The sequence below is a fragment of the Lepidochelys kempii genome, chromosome 2 (genome assembly GCF_965140265.1).
Source record: "Lepidochelys kempii isolate rLepKem1 chromosome 2, rLepKem1.hap2, whole genome shotgun sequence".
Lineage (NCBI taxonomy): Eukaryota > Metazoa > Chordata > Testudines > Cheloniidae > Lepidochelys > Lepidochelys kempii.
This window is the reverse complement of record NC_133257.1, coordinates 158,631,331-158,654,080: the sequence shown is the minus strand read 5'-3', so window position 1 is coordinate 158,654,080 and position 22,750 is coordinate 158,631,331. Positions and strand designations below refer to the sequence as shown.

Here is a 22,750-nt window from a genome sequence, read left to right as displayed (position 1 = left end):
CTGTGTTCTGTCACTTTCATGGACCCTTTAACTCTGGCCTTGTTTACACTTGGAAAGGTTTGCCAGTAAGCTATACTGGTATAGCTTATACAGTTTCCCCAAATAGAATAAGGTATACCAGAAAAAACACTTTTATAGATATTACTGTCTACACTAAGGCTTTTGCCAGAATTGCTAAATTGGTTACGGGTGGGATTTTTTCACACTCCCAACTGACAACTATGCTAACAAAACTTGTTAGAGTAAACCAGGCCTCAGTCACCCAAAACTGATGAAAAGTTACTTTTATAGTATCTTCACTTTTTATTATTAACACAAATTATAATCTTCTGTACAGATAATGTTGTATAAAGACTGCTTAAAACAAGTCCTAGTTTCCAGTATACTGTACAAATTAGAAAGGTCACTCTCTGGTGAAAGAAACAAAAATAGTAAACGCTAGTTAGCAAATATTCAAAATGTTGCATGGATCTTTAGCCATGAGATTCACAATAAAGCTAATATCCTATGCACTGCTTTTCACGTATACCCTTATGATTTTTAAAGAAGAATGAATAACACCTCCTTAATCTTAGTAAGAAATTAGAAAAAGAAATTTGATTTAAAGTCACTGGCAGAACATCATAAATGAAAGCCAACTGTTTTGAAGTACTGCTTTAAATGCTAGCATTGACCTATGATTTTGTGGAAAACTGATTTGTCTAACCTGGCTTTAGCAAGCTACACTGCCTCATTGCTCTACCTATTTCTGTTCTCTGTCTTTCAGCAATTGCAGAACCGTGTCAGGTTTGATTCTCTTTCTTCCCCCTCTCAAAGCACTGATCATTCTTAGGCCTCCTTTACATCGTAACTTCTGCCACACTGGGGAACCCATGCCTGATCTACACTTTAAAATTAGGTTGACATAGATACAGCACTCCGGGGTGTGAAAAATCCACCTCTCTGAGTGCCACAGTTAAGCCAACCTAGTCCCTGCTGTAATGCTGCTAGGTCAACAAAAGAATTCTTCCGTTGACCTAGCTGCTGCTGCCGCTCAGGGAAGCAGACTACCCACATCAATGGAAAACTCCCTTTCATCCCTGTGCGTTCGACACTATGGTGCTACAGCAGTAAAGTGGCAGTGTCCCCTTAGCACCCATAATGTAAAAATACCCCCAGGTCCACTATGGCAGTGCCTTTACATGGTGAAACCTGGCACCGAACTATGCCCCTCGTATTTTAAGAGTGCAGGAGAAGGGGCTCAAGAACTACAATATTGTAGCCAGGTCCCTTGCCTGGTAGACACCACAGTACACATGGAACTCGTAAGACTTCCTAGAATTTTAATGTTGATAATTTAGGCCCTATCCACATTTGCCTGGGAATGGTATTTGCTGAACTAGTTAAACATCCACTTTTCAACCAGTATGGGCTAAGTCAGCTTAGACAGGGTTTGACCGGCTAGTGTTTAAACTGTACTTCTGTGCATGTTGAGCATCAGAGAAGAAGGGGCCTTTTAGAAAGAAAAGTCTACAGACCATCTCACAAAGTAAATGTAGAGTTATTGCTTTCCCTACACCTCCTTTGGGATCCGAGGAAAGGGACTGTGAAATTTAAATTAGTTGGCAAAAATCAGACAAACAGCGACAAGTTCTAGGTGGGTCCAGCTTCTCCAGGCTCATAAAGGAAAGTAAAATAATTTGAGAAAGAAGTTCTTAAGGATAATTTGGCTAGTTATTTTTAAGCATACTTTAAGAATGCATTATACACATGGAAACTTGTAAAGGAACTTAACATTTAACAAGCTGTTCACTGCTCACTAAGATAGTTTGCAACAGTTTTGCAGCAAATCATGCAACAGACAGATTTTTTGATTCTTTCCATTCACTGACTAAAATGAAAATTGAAAATGTTAACACTTTTCTTTGGGTTAATTATATCTCAGAGGACTAAGTTACCTGACAAAATAGCTAAAGAGGAGCTGATATGCAACTCCTGCCCATTTCAATCATTATTCTTCCTTAACATACAAATAAAAGTTTATTTAAGGATAACCTTCCCAATGTAGGTTTTCATTCATAAATAACCTCTTTATCTAACAGCTGTATTTAATGAATACCATAGTTTTCATTCATTAAACAAAAAAGTTTGGATGACTTGGTTCTATAATTTGGTTCTATAATTATATCTATTGATTCTGGCTGACACCACGGGCAAAGCTTCCATTAATTTCACTGGGTGCAGGATCAAGCCCTAAATAGTCTGAGATTATGCTTTGCTTCAGATAGCATCTTTTGCTTTCCTGTTAAGGCATTGATCAGGAAGTCTTGTACGAAATCCCCTAATACAGCTCAACAGTGCATAAACTGTTATCTTATATCCATTGTATACAAGTTGGAAAGTTTTATTGATCGAAGTAAGATTTTTCTGTGTATAAAAACAGAAAGTGATGTTTCTCCTTTTTTCTCTCCTAAAAATAACTGTAACAAGATTTCCTCACTGCCAAAATACATATGTCAAAATATTGCCATTTCACACCCTTTATAGCATCTTTAAAAAAAAAGTACTGAAAGAAATTCTTCCCCCTCGCACTCTCTTCAGGATGCATGTCATATTCTTTGAATTGTATACCCTTCGGGACAAGTCCTCTCTTTTCTACATCTGTCCAGCATTTTACACGCTAACTCTTTTGTTTGCTTTTTTTTACCTGCCACTGTTCACTGACCAGATATTTTCATTGAGCTGTCAACATAGGTTACTTTTCCCTGAGTCTCTAAGATTAATTTTAGCAATGAGCCTTTCAGATTATGTCTTCAAACTTTTCATTTGTCAACACTGAATTTCATATGCCAGCATGCTGCCCATTCACCTAGCTTTATTAGGTCCCTTTGGAGTTCCTTACAGTCTTCTCGAGTCTTGAACAACCTAAATAATTGTGTGTCATCTGCAAATTTTGTAGTTTCCTGCTCACCCCCTTGTTCAGATTATTAATGAGTATTTACTAAACAGCAATGAATCTAGTATCAAACATTTGGAGAAACCCACCATTCACCTGTGCCACATTGAAAGTTACCCATTTACTCCCACACACAGATTTCTGTGTCTCATAAAATTTCAAATCCATGCATGGATTTTACATCTCATCCTGTGGCTAATAAACTTCTTTAATAACCTCTTATGAAGGACTTTTTGAAAGTCCAAACACATTTATATCAGCCAGCGCTTCTTTATCCACTCTTCTGTTGACATGGTCATAGAATTATAGTAGATGTGGTTTTCCTTTACAGAAGCCGTGCTGGTCTGTCTCTGTCGTATTCTCTCTCTTTTTTTATCCGCATTTCAAATAGTTTACTTGGTACTGAAGTAAGGCTTTTTGGGTAGTTCCCAGAATCACCCCTTAGCACCTGTTTTACATGGGTCTAATATTGGCTGCCCTCCAATCCTTCGGTATAGTAGTCAGTTTTAATTGGTAATTTTGTTAGCAGCTTCGTAGCTTCAATATTAAATGCCTTTAGAAGTTGTAGATGTTTATCATTTGGTTCTAGGCATCAGCTGCTATTTAGTTTATCAGTTTGTTCCAGCACTAACTCTTCTGACATCTCAAACTCTGATTGTGCCTTATTTTAATTACCTAGAAAAAAAGAAGGTACCTACTTAACTTTCTTTTTGGTGAAGATTGATGCAGCTTCTCTACAGTACTGTTATTCTTCCTGGCTCCCTTTATTCCCTAGTAGCCCAGCAGATCCAATGATTCTCTCACAGGCTTCCTTCTTCTGCCATACTTAAATAATTTCCTATTTGTTTTTTTTTATCTTCTGGGCCATTTGCTTTCCTAAATCCCTCTTGGCTCGTCTCATTTTCCACCCTACATGCAAAGTGTTGCATCCCTTCTATTGACTTCAGTTGGGATGGATCTCCAGTTTTTGAAGATTATCTGTTTGTCTTGAAGGAATGCACTTTCCTATTTAGCCATACTTCAGCCTGGGATACCCAGAGGTATCCACAGTGATCTGCGGGTTGGTAGTAGGGTCTCCGCCAAGTATGGCACGTAGCTCTTTGTAACAGTGGTAAGTCTGTGGTTTAGCACCAGATCAGCTGTTGGCCTCCCTGCCCATCTGATATGCTTGATGCAGTTCTTTTGCTCTCATATGACACTGCTGCTGGTCCCTGTCATGCCCCTTCTCATGCATCCCCCATGCAATCTGCTTTAGATGACCTTGCTTCTATGGCTGGTCAGTAGCTGTGTTTGCACAGCCTCTTCTCCCCACGGAGCCAGGAGATCCAATATCTGTCTACTTCAAGCTGGAGCACGTCTGGAGTGTGTAGCCAGTGTGGGCAGCTACACACAACAATGGAGAGCTGCTAGGTGTGCTCACTAAACTGGAGAATCAGGAAAAAACATTTCAAAAATTTGTGGGGCTTTAATGGCGCGGGTTTCCAGTCTCCATGACCTCCGGGCAGTGGAATTCACAATTGTGACCAGAACGATCAGTGTCGGGCATTGTGGGACAGCTGCCGGAGGACTGTGAGAGTCAACGTCAGGAACTCAGTATCCACACTCGTGCTGTACTGACCTCAGTATGTAGACCATGGTTCAGTGTCTCTGGGGAAGTGGTATTACTGTGTTGCTGTAACAGGGCACTTACATTACTGGGAGACATATGCACAACTAGGGCAACGCAAGGCGGTTTATGATGACCTAATTTTGCAGTGTAGACCACGCCTTAGAGCAGATATGATTGCTTTCTATAAATATACCAAGAAGGTAAACAAAAGGGAGGGGAACAGCTATTTAAGCTAACAGGCAGTGTTGGCACAAGAACAAATAGGTATAAAATGGCCAGGAATAAATTTTAGGCTGGAAATTAGAAGGTTATAACCATCAGAGGAGTGAGGTTCTGGAACAGCCTTCCAATAGCAGCAGTGAGGGCAAACAAGCTAACTAGTTTTAAGATGGTGTTTGACAAGTTTATGAACGGGATTGCAAGATGGGGCTGTCTGCCGTAACAGGGGACTAGAATCAGTGCCCACAACGTTCCTTCAGTACCATGTCTTACATTCCTATGGATCGCAGGATTTTAATTTCTGCACTTTTGACATTAGGACCTTTCTGACTAGCTCCTTCATTATTTAAAAATCCTTTCTTCTGTAGCTTAATGTCACAGTGCTAGGGTTTGGTGCAGTCTCTCCCCCAGGGATGTCCAATTTAATTCTGTTGTGCTCACTCTTATAGCTCAACTGTAGTTATGCCTTGAACCAACTTATATGCGGTATACTTAGGACTAAGTCAAGAACAGCTTTTCCTCTTGTGTGCCTTAGAAGTAGCTGTTTCAAAGAAGCAAAGATTTAAGGTCTTGAGAAACTGCTTCTATACATTGTGTCCCCAGGAGACATTCGAGCAATTTATATGTGGGTAACTGAAGTTACCCATTATTACTACTTTATTAGATTTAGTTGCCTCTTTAATCTTTCTCAGCATTGTGCACTCAATATCATTTTTCCTGATCAGGAGGCTGGTAGTATAATCCTGCTGGTCTCTTTGGATTCTTATAACTTCTATCTTATGAATTTCTATGAACTGAATCTGTACAGATTTTACTCTATAGTCCTCTCAATTCAAATTCTTTTTCATTTAGATTCCATGCGATCTTTTGTTGCTACTTCCCCACCTCTATGAACTAATCTGACCTTCCTGTATGCTTTTAGCCAATATCCGTGAAGAAAAATCATGTTGCTCATTCATCCTAATCAATAGTATTTAAGTACCAGCTAAACTCCTGCATCAATCAATAGGTTACACTTTTACTAAAAGTAATAAAAAATGGAAAGTTTAGATTCGAGTCTCTTTGGGAAAGAAATTGAGCCGCCTTATGTTTTTCTCTAGCAGCCAATGCAATGGGATCCTACTTTTGATTTTGGCCATTGGATACTACCATAATATAAATGACAATAAATAGTAATACTATCAGTGTTCAACCTTGAGCACCTCTACCTTAGCACTCACGGGGTTTAGGGCATTTAGACATGAAGTCCTTTGCAGTAGACTCATTTCTATGAGCTGGTTAGAGTTTGGTTTTATCCAGCTTATCAGGGCTTTATTCCTTGCCACACGCTTTTGATCATGATTTAAAATGCACACTGCATTGTAATGAGCTCATTACATTGAAGATTTGGGTCACTCTTCTCTGTGGGTGAACAAATTAACAAAATACATTAGCAATTAAAAATGTGACCAAACATTTTAGGATCAGCAGGTCAAGGTCCCCATTTGATAGGTCTTGAAGGCCATGTGTGCATTTTACCCCGAAGTCAAATGCCAATGGATTGTGTGACCAGGCAACCATTACCCCTATGAATGTTCAAGGTTATAATGAGGTTTAAGCAGTCTGGGACAGATTCTGTTACTGTTAAGTGAGTAGTTCTTCACTGAATGAGTTGTCCTGTTGTAATGATATACCAGAGTAAAGGCATGTCTACACAACAGTCGCTACACCAGCATGGCAACGGTGATGCAGCTGTGCTGCTATGGTGCTGTAGTGTAGATGCTGCCTGCATTTGCAGAAGGGGTTTTTCTGTTGATGTGAGTAATCCACCTCTCAAAGAGGTGATAGCTAGAGGTGATGGAAGAATTCTTCCGTCAACGTCACCACGGCTACACTAGGGCTTAGACTGACCTAATCAAGGCACTATGGGCACAGAATTTTTCACAGCCCTGAGCGATATAGCTAGGTCAATCTAATTTTTAAGTGTAGACCAGGCTGGAGTATAGCAGAATCTGGCCATCATGGAGCAGACCAGAGGTGTTCAAGAAATAAAGAAAGCAAGAAGTTTGGAAATAAAAGCAAAACACACATTAGAAACCCCTTGAAAGGTGGCAGAGGATGGGTTATAGGATGGAAAAAAATTAGCAACCAGTTTTAAGTTCCAAAACAAAGGTGTTAGGAATGTAGCCAAATCTTTTTGCTCAATATATAATATTTGTCCTTCACAATAGTGTTTAAGCAACAACCAGAGAGTTAATATAAGCTTAATGTATTCAGGAAGATCCTAAACTAAAAAAACTAAAGCTAAATAACATTATGTGCTACAGCTCCTTTGTGGTGCCAGAGGATAACAAAAGCCTTTGATTTTATTACAAACCTTTCTAATTAATGTTAAAAGGTCTGCAGTAACTATGCATTATTAGTGGTAATAGCATCAGCAGCAAGTCTGTTTTAAACTAAAACGATTGCCTGAGGTCTCCATAAAAATGCATCAGCTGATCTTACAATACAAATTAAAATGGCATTCAGGAACATTAAGACAAAATGGAATTTATTCTCTGTTAAAGTTATACGTAGCAACCCCTTTGGCTTTAAATTATCGTTAGAACTAAATTGCACACTGAGCTGAATCACTTTTAATAGCAAATGTTTAGCTTTATTTTTAATAAACACATTCAGCTACATTTAAATAATATTACAGGGGCCAATTAAAATAAAGAAATGCAAAGAAATTCTAGTTAACCCACTCCATTCTGCATACATTTTAGAAAGGTGTCTGACGTCCCACGCCACATATGCTTTAACTTAGAAATGTCCTTGCTTTGTTCATTGAAATAAGGAATTGCATGGAAACCAGTTACTAGGTCAAGTACAGAAGCAGCTTTTCTAATGTAAAGACAAGTTGTATAATCTAATAAAGAATCCCAAAACCCTACTGCACAGTGCAGAAAATCCTCCACCCTGGGCATACCGCATCTTACAACTCTGTGCGGAACCTCCCTGTTCTTCCTCAGACCGTGAGTATCTGCTGCTATTCAGGTCCACTGCCCACAGTGAGTGAGGGTGCAGGAGCAGCTGGGGCTACAGAAGTCTAAGGGGCTGCAGGAGCCGTCACCAGCTGACCTTAAGGCTCCTCCAAGGCATGGGATGGGGCAGCATTTCTACATACTCCAGCCTCAGTGTAATGCTCCGGAGATAAACCCAGCTCCTCTGGTTGGTGCTGGGGAAGATTTGGTCAGCCAAGATTACTAGGGTAACGTGTGATAATTAAAGATTAAGTTGTTTAATAATATTAACAGTACTTTAGTTTATAAATCACCTCAACTCCTGGCAAAAGAGCTCAAGGACCTGCACAGTAATTCATATGAAGGCATGGAAAGCATAATACCAATAAGAGAAAACTGCCTTCTAAACCATGAGCCAAATTCAAATACCAGTTTTACAACAGTTTAATTCCATTGACTACAATGGAGTTATGCCTGATTTACAGCCTTGACGGTGAAATCAGCATCGGGCTTATCAAGTTTAGCTGGGGGAGCACAAGAAACCAACCAACATCAAGTGGCTATTGCTCAAAATTAAAAACAAACCTGTGCGTTTTTAAAAGAGTTCAGATAACTTTCCCCACAGTTATTCTTTTATTTTCACACATCCTAGATCTGACGTGAAGCAGACACTGCAAGAGCAGTTGTTCCCGTGGTATTTCTGACCCAAGCAGAAGAAGAAAATACTGCAAGAAAGCCTGCTCTCATGAGATAGCCAACTCAGTTTTGCAGATACAAGAGGTTTGAAAAGTGTAGCTACAGTTCCGATAAGCATGTAAACGTTTGCATGCTCTTTCAAGCCAACCCTCTAACTCACCTATCATTAGCTCTAAGACTCAAATTATTTTGCTTACTCTAATATAAGAGATTTAAAGAAAACTTGTGTGCCTAGTTTCTACTTAAAGTGAGTGCTAGCAAGCACGTTACAAGCCTTCAAAACACTGAGAGACCATTATAATGAAGGTGTTGCCTGACATGGAGAAGGCCTGATTTTAATCAGATGAACAGGTTTTCAAATGACCATTTCAGAAACCTAAGCTGGTGTTCACACACGGTGTGCAACTGATCTGCTTTTGATGGTTGAGATGAAACTATCTCATCATGTTAAAAACTGTTTTAAGCCCCACACTTTCCTCTACCACATGCTGTGCAGAGTGACAAACAAAATACCCCCAAACACAGGAGGCGCAACTCTTTGTAGGCCACTCCTACATGGCTCCAGGGACCATGGAAGTTGCTCCATGCAAAGGCTGGTAGTTCACAGCTCTGTCAGGAGATGGGGAACAGGCCTTATTAGGATGGGTAGAAATCCTCCTTGTAGTTAATGCTGGTGGACAGTTCGGTTATCCACCCACTATGCCTTATATCATCCCCTCTTGGAGGGGACAGAGCACAGGCATATGGGAGAAGGGCATTTCTTACTAGCAGCATAGCTCCCTTAGCAGCTGCAATGCAAGGGAGGAGGGAGCAGGCCAGCAGCTGAGCAAAGGAGAGGATGATATGCAGCAATGACCTGGAAAGCATGGAGCTAGTCTCTGCATACCCTGAAGATCTGCTGCTCTGACTGGCTGTATCCTCCCTCTTGAAGAAGAGATGCCGCTTGAACGCTGCACATTCTCACTCAGAGATCTAGTTGCATGTTTTACTTTCCTGCAGGCTGAAGCAGGGCAGTGTGTGGCCCACTTAACATTGCCCTTCTAATTTCTTGTTCCACATATGTCTGAGACGATGCTATTCTTGAACGCCCTTGAACATTGTTGTTACTTACTTATGGCTATTCTTATGAGGTAATTTATTAACTTAACTCTTATATCTCCTTCATTGTCTTACACAGAAAGGTGAAGAACATAGAGACAATAACAGGAAGAACAGTAAATTATGCAATGGCATTATGTTGCAAAATTTGGTACACTCCATAGAAAATAGCCATGGGGTCAGAAGGTGGCTATTTACTTTGGTTTGGTCTACACTTCAAAGTTAGATTGCCATAGCTATTTCAAACCACACCCTGTCCTAAATATAAAGCAAAGGGTAAACACCTTTAAAATCCCTCCTGGCCAGAGGAAAAACCCTTTCACCTGTAAAGGGTTAAGAAGCTAGGATAACCTCACTGGCACCTGACCAAAATGACCAATGAGGAGACAAGATACTTTCAAAGCTGGAGGGGGGGGAGAAACAAAGGCTCTCTCTGTCTGTGTGATGCTTTTGCCGGGAACAGAAAAGGAATGGAGTCTTAGAACTTAGTAAGTAATCTAGCTAGATATGCGTTAGATTCTGTTTTGTTTAAATTGCTGATAAAAAAAGCTGTGCTGAATGGAATGTATATTCCTGTTTTTGTGTCTTTTTGTAACTTAAGGTTTTGCCTAGAGGGATTCTCTATGTTTTGAATCTAATTACCCTGTAAGGTATTTACCGTCCTGATTTTACAGAGGTGATTCTTTTATTTTTTTTCTTCAATTAAAATTCTTCTTTTAAGAACCTGATTGCTTTTTCATTGTTCTTAAGATCCAAGGGTTTGGGTCTGTGTTCACCTATGCAAATTGGTGAGGATTTTTATCAAGCCTTCCCCAGGAAAGGGGGTATAGGGTTTGGGGAGGATTTTGGGGGGAAAGACGTTTCCAAGCAGGCTCTTTCCCTGTTATATATTTGTTAGACGCTTGGTGGTGGAAGCAATAAAGTCCAAGGGCAAAAGGTAAAATAGTTCGTATCTTGGGGAAGTTTTAACCTAAGCTGGTAAAAATAAGCTTAGGGGGTTTTCATGCAGGTCCCCACATCTGTACCCTAGAGTTCAGAGTGTGCAAGGAACCTTGACACACCCCTTCTGACATAGCTATGCTGATCTAATCCCCAGTGCAGACACAGTTATGTCAACGGAATAATACTTCCATTGACCTTGCTACCGTCACTTGAGGAGTGGTAATCTTACCCCTATGGAAAAACCGTTTCTCTCAGTGTTGGCTGCATCTACACTACAGGCTACTCTGACATATATATATATGCAGGTATAATCTCTGTAGTGTAGACACAGTCTTGGAGCTCTGGTACTTATAATTTCCTAGTGTATATATCTGGGAGATGAGAACGGTTAACTTTGCAAAGTACACAATAGGAAGTAGACAAGGAGATAAAACTTAAGTTTTATCTGCCAGCATGAAGAAAAAAAGAAAAACTGACTAAAGCTGGATTTGAAGCTGCTTACAACTCAACCCCCCTAGCTCAGGCTAGTTTCAAGAAAGAAATATCTAAATAGAATTCAGAGTAGGGTAACCATCTGTTTCAGTGAAATGAAAGACACATCTTATCTTAATTAAGGGACAGCACCCCACAATGCTTTATGCGTAGTACAAAAATCATTACGCAGTACAAAGTCGTACAATATTAGAACATTATCATACTTTGCTGAAATATAGGAAAATTGGATTCTGTATTGATATGGGATGAGGGATATTAGGCACATCCCTTAAAACAGAGGAATTGTGTGTTCAGCCTATTTCAGGGAAATATAGGGATTTCATTTTAACTTATAAAAATTAAGATAAAGGATTTTTTTAGTTTGTAGTAGTAAGGATTTGGTATGATGCTTCTACTACAAACGACAACTTGAATTTGCAGAAGTTCTATTACAGAAAGGGGCTGATTCTCCCTTTCCTTGCACCGGTGTATAAATAGCATTACTCTGCTAAAGACAGCTGACTAACTTACACCAAGGGAAATCAGGAGTGAGAAGAAGACAGGTCTGAAAAGTTTAGAATTGGTCTTAGTTCTCAATTCAGTGCTGTAGCAGTTTCACACACAGGTAAATGCCAAAATGAGTTCTGAAAAACTTGGAAATAATCATAGTCCAAAATAGAAAGACCTCATGATGGCACTCCAGAAAGCATTAAGAATGAGAACACACCTGAAGACAATGCTTTTGAGAGAGGGAAACCGCACAGTGTATTCTGAAGGAAAGACTGAAGAATTAAAATGGCTTAACTTGGCTCTTATGTGCTCAAAATGAACAGCTTTGGCTCAGAAAGAAAGCTATAGCTTTTCACTTAATTACCTTTTTCTACAGTACAAAAATTCCTGGTATGAAAACAAGGTGTACTTATATTTCTGAAAGGCTTGGGAACACAACGGTTGCGAATAGGGTTCATTTATTGTGTAGTAATGAAAACCAAGAGATATGGCAAATGTGGGCAGCCCTTTTCTAGGACAAATACATGCAAGAACTGAAAAGTAACACCCTCTTCCAGCAGGCCACAGTGTACCCATCTGAACACAGAAGTATAGCATGGTTGAAAGATGATTCACTTTAACTGTAGGTAGCAGATATTTATCTATTGTCAAGTTCATTTCGATGTCCACTAGCCTGTTTTGGAGTTTGCCATGTTATTTTAATTATTTTTAATAAAGTATTGCAAGGATTGTAGGCCTTTCTCCAGGTGTCGCTATTATTCCAAGTACAGGAAAGCAGTGTGATCAATACTCTCTCCTACCAGCCTTTTATACCCTGTCACCAATAGAGCTTCCTGCACACCAGGGAACAAGAACTAGGATCCGTTACGTGGCAGTGTATCCCATGACTACAAAGACAACTGGGGTGGCTAGCTGGCACCTTTCTAGTTGTATAGGAAATCTCTCATACTTGTTGTCTTGAAAAGTCTGGGGTTACATAAGGCTATGCCTGTACTTAAATGCTACTGGGCACAGGTGCAGTGCTGCCATGTAGACACTTAACTACAGCGACAGGAGGAGTTCTCCCATCACTGTAGTAAATCCACCTCCCCAAGAGGCAGTAGCTAGTTCAACAGAAGAGTTTTACCATCAACTTAGAGCGGTCTACATGGGGGTAGGTCTCTCAGGGGTATGGGTTTTTCTCATCTCCGAGAGACGCAGCTATGCCGATGTAACTTTTCAGGGTAGACCAGCCCTTAGGCTTTTAATTGCAGAAGTTCTATTACAGAAAGGGGCTGATTCTCCCTTTCCTTGCACCGGTGTATAAATAGCATTACTCTGCTAAAGACAGCTGACTAACTTACACCAAGGGAAATCAGGAGTGAGAAGAAGACAGGTCTGAAAAGTTTAGAATTGGTCTTAGTTCTCAATTCAGTGCTGTAGCGGTTTCACACACAGGTAAATGCCAAAATGAGTTCTGAAAAACTTGGAAATAATCATAGTCCAAAATAGAAAGACCTCATGATGGCACTCCAGAAAGCATTAAGAATGAGAACACACCTGAAGACAATGCTTTTGAGAGAGGGAAACCGCACAGTGTATTCTGAAGGAAAGACTGAAGAATTAAAATCTGCATTAAAAGCTTTTTGACAGAATACACAGAAGAAATGAAAACAAATAACCCATTGCAAACTCAGCTCCTGGCAAACAAGGAGCTACTTCAAAGTTGCTCTTGGTGATGTGATCCTGCATGTTCACAAAACTGTACGAAAAGCAATGAGTAGTATAATCCCTTAAAAATATCAAACTAAAATAAGGCTGCAGGTGACGGTTGGGGAAAGCAGCTTCCTGATTTGAAACGATCCTGAGCATAGCATTAGAGGAAATGATAGATGTTGACTGCTTGTGTGGTCCAGGGACCATCCTGCTGCTGCTGCTGCAGGGGAGAATAGCCCACTGCAGGCAGAGGCAAAATGCCAGGCACACTTTCCTGCTCCTTTCAAAAAGTAGCAGCAAGCACTCCTGGTTAGCACATGTATCATAGTACCACATAGAAGCTTGGGTACTGTCCATGCCCCTCTGAGGCCAGGGTGTGCAAGTGGGCGTAGAAACTGGCTTGCCTTCTTAATGCCCTACAGAGTCAAAGGTAGAAATCCTGCAATGCTGCTGCATGCTACTAGTTCAGAATTCATAGCTGTATTTACAGATGTCACACAGAGATTTATGATAAGGTCCCTTTAGTGACCTATAGATATGTTAATGACTGAGGCCAACATGTACCTCTTCTCTATTAGCAAATTAAGAGCACAAATTAAGAAATATGTCTTTTAGTGAAAAAAATGACGTATTTTCAAGGATCCTGAGTTTAAGGAAGTTAGGATTGAAATACTGCTCTCCCCTCTCTTTTCCTTCTCTCTGATATACCAATACCACAATGTTTTTATTGCAGTGTATATGTTTCATTACACTGACAAGAGAACACGTCCTTTCATATAACCCTTCTTTCCCTCTACCCCCTCCTCCCCAACCCCTACCTTCTTTCCTGTTGATCAATACATCCAAATGAATGCAACTGGTTTTATTTGACTGTGCAATATTTTATGCATCTGGACACCCAGAATTTGAAAGATGGTGCATGTCACTTAAACAGTCATGTCAGTCTATAAATCGATTGGTGAGTTTTTTTTATAACACCTGTCATGGTAGTAATGAAGCACTGCATAAATGTACATTGAAATAAACACACCTTAATGACCCTCTTTCCAAGGGAGCACAGGCTGGCTGTGCACAGAGCATTACAAGCAATAACTTGCCACAATAAGAAAGAGTGCTACAAACTAGTCCCACTTTTACAAAAATCCATCCGTCACTAATAATCATCTAGCATAGTCAATTTAAACAGATAACCATTGACTAAAAGTCTATCCCATACTCACCAACCATCTACTTCAACACAATAGCAATTCAGCAGCTGGAAACATCCATTTCCAATTGCTCCACCTGGACAGCGTTAAAAGTTGTATGTTCTGTTGCAAAGTGGAGGGAGGAAAGGAGGTGAGGTAATGAGAAGATGAAACCACGGCCAGTGGCTGCAAGGGTCACCATAACTGTACTGGTGGGGCGTTCATCCAAATAACCCCAAATTGCTTTTAAACAACCATTTTTTGATGAAATGATATTACAAATGGGGAAACTGAGACAGAGGGATGGCGTGCCGAGTCATTCGTCAAGTCAATGGGAGAGTTGGAGCTTACACCCAGCTCTCCTGACTCCCAGTCCCTTGATTTACCACTCCGCTAACTTCTCATAACTAAGGCCTAAGAAATTTACCCAACACTCCTTCCAGAACCACACATGCCTCTACTCCTCAGGTATCCATCACTTGGGCATGAATTCTGAGCCCCCCAGTTAATGTCCCTCTTACTACGCACTCCAGTCAATTCCTGCCATCCCCAACACATCGGGTAATGCTGGGCAGTGGTTTAAGTAGATTGAAACAAGGGATGGAGCTTGCACTGAACTAGCCAAGGAGGAGAAGAAGTGCAGCTTACTCAAGCCAGGGAGAGCAGGTGGGATTCTTCTGCTTTAACACAGTAGGGGGAGCTCTGTTCCCCCCCAATTTCCCCTTACTTTAACCCCTGATACTGGGCCATCCTACCAACAAGACAATTTATACTTCCCTCCACACAGTAAATAAGTGTGGGCAGCTTCCCGCTCAATAAATCAATGTATGTTGCCCCTCCCATCCCCCCAGAAGGAGTCCTCCACTGAAGTGATAGGAGGGCCCTCTCTCACACAGTCTCTGCTACAGTAAAGTGGTGCTGAGGTTTCCCTCCTGCTGGAAGGGACCTACAGACTAAGCCAGCCTGAAGACCAGTGGCAGCAGGCCCCTTTGTATGGGAGACCCAAATAAACACAAGCTCGCTGACAAGGCAGCTGTGTTGGGGGAGGCCACCCTGCCATCCCAGAAGAGAGCCTCATGTGTCGAGCCCTACATGCCATTCCAATATGGCTTGTATGGCCTTCAATCCAACAGCGACAGACAGCTCCTTCCTCCCACCCATCAGCCTCGGAGATGACACTGGAGCAGTCGCTCTGCTGACTTAGGTCTGGTCACAGAATTTTAAGTATTTCGTTTAAAGGGTATGATTTTTTTAATGATATAGTTACACCAGTGTGGATGCAGCTGTACCAGTATAATATTGCTGCGGGTGCAGTTAAACCAGGAGTATCAGTGCAGCTTATTCCCCTTCAGTCGCGTAGCTGGCGGGGAGCGAAGCAGCGGCTGCTCCCCCACCGAGCAGAAGTGGCGCCTTTCTAATTCTTTGGCGCCTTTTAAATTTTTACTCACCCGGCGGTGCTCCGCGTCTTCGGCGGCGGGTCAGGAGGCGCTCCGGGCCTTCTGCAGCACTTCGGTGTCGGGTCCTTCACTCGCTCCGGTCTTTGGCGTCATTGCAGTGGCGACGGGAGGTGGTTGTCCTTCAGTGCTGCCGAAGACCGGAGCAAGTGAAGGACTCGACGCCGAAGTGCTGCCGAAGACCCGGAGTGCCGCCGGGTGAGTACAAGCCGGTGGCACCTTTTTTTAAATCTCCTCTCCCCCTGTTTTCTCCACCTGGCTACGCCACTGATCCCCTTCCCATATGGGAATAGCCAGACTGATACAAAGCACCTTTATACCATCTAACTGTGTCCAAACTAGGGACTGTCACTGTACTATTTTAACTACATTGGTACAGTTAAAGTGAGACAACTTTTCTGCTAAAACAAGGCCTAAGGAAGACAGCACTGCATTGGTTTACAGCTGGTTTACATTTGGAAGATTTTCTTCCCAACCAATGCAGCGTGGCCAACTCCTGAGATTTTATGTGAGTCTCATGATGCTTGGTTTCAGAGTAGCAGCCGTGTTAGTCTGTATTCCCAAAAAGAAAAGGAGTACTTGTGACACCTTAGAGACAAACAAATTTATTTGAGCATCAGCTTTCGTGAGCTACAGCTCACTTCATCGGATGCATTCAGTGGAAAATACAGTGGGGAGATTTATATACATAGAGAACATGAAACAATGGGTGTTACCATACACACTGTAACAAGAGTGATCACTTAAGGTGAGCTATTACCAGCAGGAGAGCGGGATGCGGGGGCGGGGAACCTTTTGTAGTGATGATCAAGGTGGGCCATTTCCAACAGTTGACAAGAATGTCTGAGGAACAGTGGGGGATGGAGCAGGGGAATAAACATGGGGAAATAGTTTTACTTTGTGGAATGACCCATCCACTCCCAGTCTCTATTCAAGCCTAAGTTAATTGTATCCAGTTTGCAAATTAATTCCAATTCAGCAGTCTCTCCTTGGAGTCTGTTTCTGAAGTTTTTTTGTTGAAGAATTGCCACTTTTAGGTCTGTAATCGAGTGACCAAAGAGATTGAAGTGTTCTCCAACTGGTTTTTGAATGTTATAATTCTTGACGTCTGATTTGTGTCCATTTATTCTTTTACGTAGAGACTGTCCAGTTTGACCAACGTACATGGCAGAGGGGCATTGCTGGCACATGATGGCATATATCACATTGGTAGATGTGCAGGTGAACGAGCCTCTGATAGTGTGGCTGATGTAATTAGGCCCTATAATGGTGTCCCCTGAATAGATATGTGGACACAGTTGGCAACAGGATTTGTTGCAAGGATAGGTTCCTGGGTTAGTGGTTTTGTTGTGTGGTGTGTGGTTGCTGGTAAGTATTTGCTTCAGGTTGGGGGGCTGTCTGTAAGCAAGGACTGGCCTATCTCCCAAGATCTGTGAGAGTGATGGGTTGTCCTTCAGGATAGGTTGTAGATTCTTGATGATGCGTTGGAGAGGTTTTAGTTGGGGGCTGAGGGTGATGGCTAGTGGCGTTCTGTTATTTTCTTTGTTGGGCCTGTCCTGTAGTAGGGGACTTCTGGGTACTCTTCTGGCTCTGTCAATCTGTTTCTTCACTTCAGCAGGTGGGTACTGTAGTTGTAAGAATGCTTGATAGAGATCTTGTAGGTGTTTGTCTCGGTCTGAGGGGTTGGAGCAAATGCGGTTGTATCGTAGAGCTTGGCTGTAGACAATGGATCGTGTGGTGTGGATGAAAGCTGGAGGCATGTAGGTAGGAATAGCGGTCAGTAGGTTTCTGGTATAGGGTGGTGTTTATGTGACCATCGCTTATTAGCACCATAGTGTCCAGGAAGTGGATCTCTTGTGTGGACTGGTCCAGGCTGAGGTTGATGATGGGATGGAAATTGTTGAAATCATGGTGGAATTCCTCAAGGGCTTCTTTTCCATGGGTGGTTTCTCAAAGCCCCAGCTTCCAGAGTCAAGTGATTACACAAGAATCTCTCCTTTCATTTTTAAAATGTGTACAACTCTGAAAGTGCAGAAAAAACATGACCAAAGTACAACCTAAAGGCTCAGAAGCTAGCAGCCAAAAAGAACAATCCACCCCTTCAAAAACATTGTTTTAATTATGGTTTTGAGGCCTGACTCATGATTTTTGAACACTTGGGGTTGGAATACTGCATAATGACTAGGTGTTTTTTTCCTTTGGTAAATGAACATGGAATTTGGTGGCACTCACTCAAGGAAATATTTCTGGGCCAGTGGATTTTTCAGGCCTTGTTTATAATCATCATAGTGTAACCAACCCGCTCTTGTCCACATGGCCTCAGCTTATAATGGCAGCAGTGAATAAAAATTGGATAGCATCAGTAGGTGTGGCAACCACAACACAACCCTGGAGGAAAGCAGTGTGGGCACTTCAACTGTTAGACCCACCTACTTCAAACCTGGCTGATGGCATTTGCCCTTCAAAAAGTTATCCAGTTGTCCTTCTCCTTGAGTGTTTTCTAAATATTCGGGCCTTAATTAAACATGTTTCCACTTGATGTCTTGCATTCCATCTTGGCTCCTCCTTGAGAGATCACAGTCTCAGTATTTATGACTTTACAATGCTTTTACCTTACAGACAACTGTAGTATCAAGTCACAGCTTTCACTGGGATGAACATTTTACAAGTAGGACTACAAAGTGATCTGAAATAGTAAAGAAACAGTTTAATAGATAACCATGACTTTGCTATTTGTGAAGATCATTTTTACTGAGTCTCCTTTAAATACAGAGCCTCTTGGTATCTCTAGAAAGAAAGAGAGTCCTGATGTAGCACAGTCTTTTGGTACACTGGTTTGCTTTCACAACAGCAAAGAGATGGGGAAAAGTCCACAGTTCTGAAAGAGGTAAAGGAATATTCAATACTCAAAGAATATTCCTCTGAGAAACTAAAGCCTAGCACTTCAGCATAGGATAGAAAGGAATTTCCAGAGATTACAGAAAAGCGAGGCAATCATTTACCAAGGCATCAGCAGCTCCTATTTCAGTGCAGGTGAAACTATGGTAGAAATAGGAGTAAAGAATGTTAATTTGAATCCAGACCATTCAATTAAATAACTTTTTATAGTGAAACCCACTGGCTTTTTTCATTCTTGGTTCCTTTGCCGTTTTGGTGACGTGAGTCTAAAGCATCAGATCCAAGGAACAGAAGCTAGAAACGCAAATACCCGCTTCCACTACTAAACAAATCTCAAACATAAATCAGTAGATGAACCCATGAAAGAAAAAACCCATGGATTCCTGTAACTCCACTTCTCAAAAGCAAGGCTACCAAAGTGATACCTGAAGAAAAGTTACCAAAGTTCTGTGGTTTGCAGCACTACTGTGCCAGAGACCTGTGGTCAAGACCTGCAGATTACTCTAAATAATAAATGGCATCAGCTCTGAAGATGGTAAATTTATGGTTCCAGTAATCCCAAAACTACAGTATTAAAAAAAGGATTCCATTGTTCCACAAAGGACACAACTCACTTTATATACTGGAACTGGAAAGTAACTCATGGCAGAGATTCTGTCTTAGGTACGCATGCTTGAATTGAATTCAGTTCAGAGCACTCCTTTAAATGCCATTGTTTCCTTATGTAATTCACACAAATTACTATTGTGCATTTGCTGTGTTATCTGTTGGATGTAATCTGAATCTTGTAGAGCTACACTGCCTTGATATCCTGCTCCTCACTGTAAATAATTAAGACTTGCAATTTGCAAGGCTGGTGTGTACAGAGGGAGGAGGAAAGTGGGGGAAAGGAAGGAGAATTGTTTTAGTGCATCCTCCTGAATGTATTAAATTAGTCAGATAGAAACAAAATGTGATCATGGGCATCCATTTACAGAATGTAAATTTAACACAGGTCTTGTGTACACAGTTCTTCAAACTGAAAACACTGACCTACACTGACACTGACTTACTCTTGGGTTCAGAAAGTTTGGTTCAAATACAGAACATGTCATGTCCAAAGATAATTCTTTAAATGCCAAAGGTTTATTACATGTAGGCCAAACCAACTACTCTAAATATCAATGCAAATAATTATTACTGTGTACAATGATAAAATAGTACAATAAACCGTGTGAAACTAGCAGTGACTTACCAAACTGAAGAAAAAAAATCCCAAGTTTAAGTATTTCTAGATAACCACGTGGCTATTGTTAGAGAGATGATATGGAGGAACCTGCCTGAGCGAAACCTCACTTATGGCCTCATTTACAGCAGAGATGAGCAACCCCAGGTCTTGTTAAGGTTAATGGGAGCTGCTGGGACTTATCACTTTTGGAGGGACCAATAGACCACCAGATTTGTTCCTCTTTAGCCTCTTCCCAGATTTTAGTGTTGGTTGGGAGATGGAAAAATTCAGCCCACGGGGAACAAAGTCACACCCTACCTGCTACAATGCAAACCATATTCCTTCTTAGCACTTTCACAGAGAGTGCTTTACCAAATGAATCAACCTCTGGACTGACATGGCTGTGACAATGGCTATACTGTATCTTTCCCCCTTGCAGCCTCTGGCAGTATCCTCTTCACAGGAGTCTCTCTCCTCCTTTTTAACCTACACACCCCAAACAATAAAATGGTTCTGCTAACATGTCCTCCTTTTTTATTTTTCAGCATTTCTTCCTGATGAGAACACTTCACAGAGAAGGAAGAGAATGGCCATCACAGTTATTCTCTTGTATTTGTTTGTTTTGGTTTGTTTTTTTTATAATTTACTAAATCACTTGAGTTAACTAATTCACTAGTGTCACTAAAACTAATAGTCTCTATGCCACAATGCCAAGAAGAGAAACTTGGAGTAAAAAGTTTTTTTGTTTTGACTGTTTACATTGATGGGGGGAGTAATGTCTCCTGTGACCAAGAAATTGCCTTGGGGCGTTAAACTGGAGTTAGAGCTGTTGGACTCTTGCATTTTACAGCTTCTTCCCTAACCCACCTCTTGACATATTTGAAATTCTCCACAGGAACACAGGTGTTAACAGTTTTAACTGCTCTGTCTAAGAATACCTTCCTCTGCATTTTTCCCACCACTCACGGTAGATCTAGACAACATGATAGTAAAAACATCAGTGGTTGGTCCATTTTGCTAGTACTGGAAGAGCTGCAACACAGTGGGAGATCTCTCTAAACTCCCCCATGTAGACAGGACCTAAGTGTTTACAGGACTGGGGCATTAAGTAGGGAAGCTAAGAAGATGGGGTAATCAAACTTGATAAAGATTTCCTTCATAAGTTCCCCTCCCTATTTTTAACAGAATTCTAGACTCCAAGTTAACTTGGAATTTTTTTACATGCATAATAATTAAAGATGTAGTTTAAGGTAAAATGGGTTCCATTGGCAGAAGCTGGTTGAATTCAGACTACAGGGCCCTAGTGGAAATTTGCCTGAAACAAAGTTACAGTTATACCCACAGCTCAAGCTCTGCTGGAGATAGAGTTGGCTGACACATCCAAAAAATTGGACGCAGCCAGTTGGGAAGGGCATGGGAGCAGAGCATCTGAGAGATGCATTGATTTGACAACACATCACCCAGGCAGCCTTCTCCAGTGGGCTCCTATGAATGAATCCCCAAGGGAGGGCTGTGTAGGCCAGGAGGTGAATCTACATCTTGGATGTAGCTACCTCTGTGAATGAACTTTTGCATATTCTGGGATGAATTAAGTTTCTAATATAGAGTTAAAATAGCATGTAGATGATGTGATGCTCCTATAGGGACAAGAGTGAAGCTTGACCAGAGGTATAAACCTCTGCTTCCCCGCAGCTCCCCACAACTCTTTGTAGGGTCTCAGAAAAGACATCTTTAAAACACTGGTGTTACTTTAGTACAGTGAAATAATGATGAAGAACCCATGCTCCCCTCACAAAGACACCTCTTTTCCTTACTCCTCCTCGGCTGATAGATGCGGAATGTCCCAGGCTCAGACAGCAGGTCGACTATGACTGTGACGATGGCTAATGCTGTATCTTGTCCCCAGAGGGAGCTTGCTTTAATGGAATTTTTTCCCTCTACAGTGAGCTACCAAACTCTTTCAAATGACAGTGATTCAAAAATGTTGGAAGCAAAGTATTTTTTCTGAATTTCACTTAGGCACCAAACCATCCAGAGCACTAGCTGAAAGCAAAGCCCCAAGGTGCTGGGGAAGGGAATGTGGTGGTGAGTTTTCTCCCGCTCTGCGCCTGTTGCCATTGGGCGAGACTGAGGTCAGCTCTACACTAGAAAATTTTTGCTGGTATAGAAATGTCTGTTAGGGATATGATTTTTGGGCAACATTTCTATACCAGCAAAAGCCTTAGTGTAGACGTGGTTACACTGGCATAAGAGTGCTCTCACTGGTCAGTAGCTTATTTTGCTCAGGGAACCAGTATAAGTATACCAGCAAAAGCACTTTTTTGCTGGTATAAGATGCATTGATGCTGGGAGGGTTTGCCGATATAGCAATACTGGCAAACCTTTTCTCGTGTAGACCTGGCCTGAGAAGGCCTGCAAATTGGAACATCAGTGTGCAAGATTGCAGAGGTGAAAGTGGTAACTTGTCTTGTTTGTGGTTAAGGTAAACCATGCAATCAACTGCATTGTCATTGGCTATGTCTTCATCGCAAAAAAGGTAAGGGGATTTTTACTATGGGATTTTTACTGCAGGATAACTAACGTACATTAGTGATCCCACTGTCAAATTCTAGTGAAGATGAGGCATTGTAGTTTTTACCTTGAAGTAAACCATGGGCGGGAGAATAGAATTGACCTCATCTAGCATGGTAAAAACTACCAAACCTTGTCTCCACTAGGATTTTACTGCAAGTTCGCTAATGCACGTTAGTTATCCTGCAGTAAAAACATACCTTTCTTTGGTGGTGATGACATAACAGTCTCTGTTAGAGAGGCAGCAGAAAAGAAATTGGCAATACAATCT

The 22,750-nt window shown here is 41.3% G+C and overlaps 1 protein-coding gene across 2 annotated transcripts in view; it reads right to left on the bottom strand.

Annotated features, from left to right (window-relative positions):
* The window catches only part of SLC9A3 (solute carrier family 9 member A3), a 78,662-nt gene that overhangs the window by 50,025 nt on the left and 5,887 nt on the right, over positions 1–22,750 (bottom strand). The window lies entirely within an intron of this gene.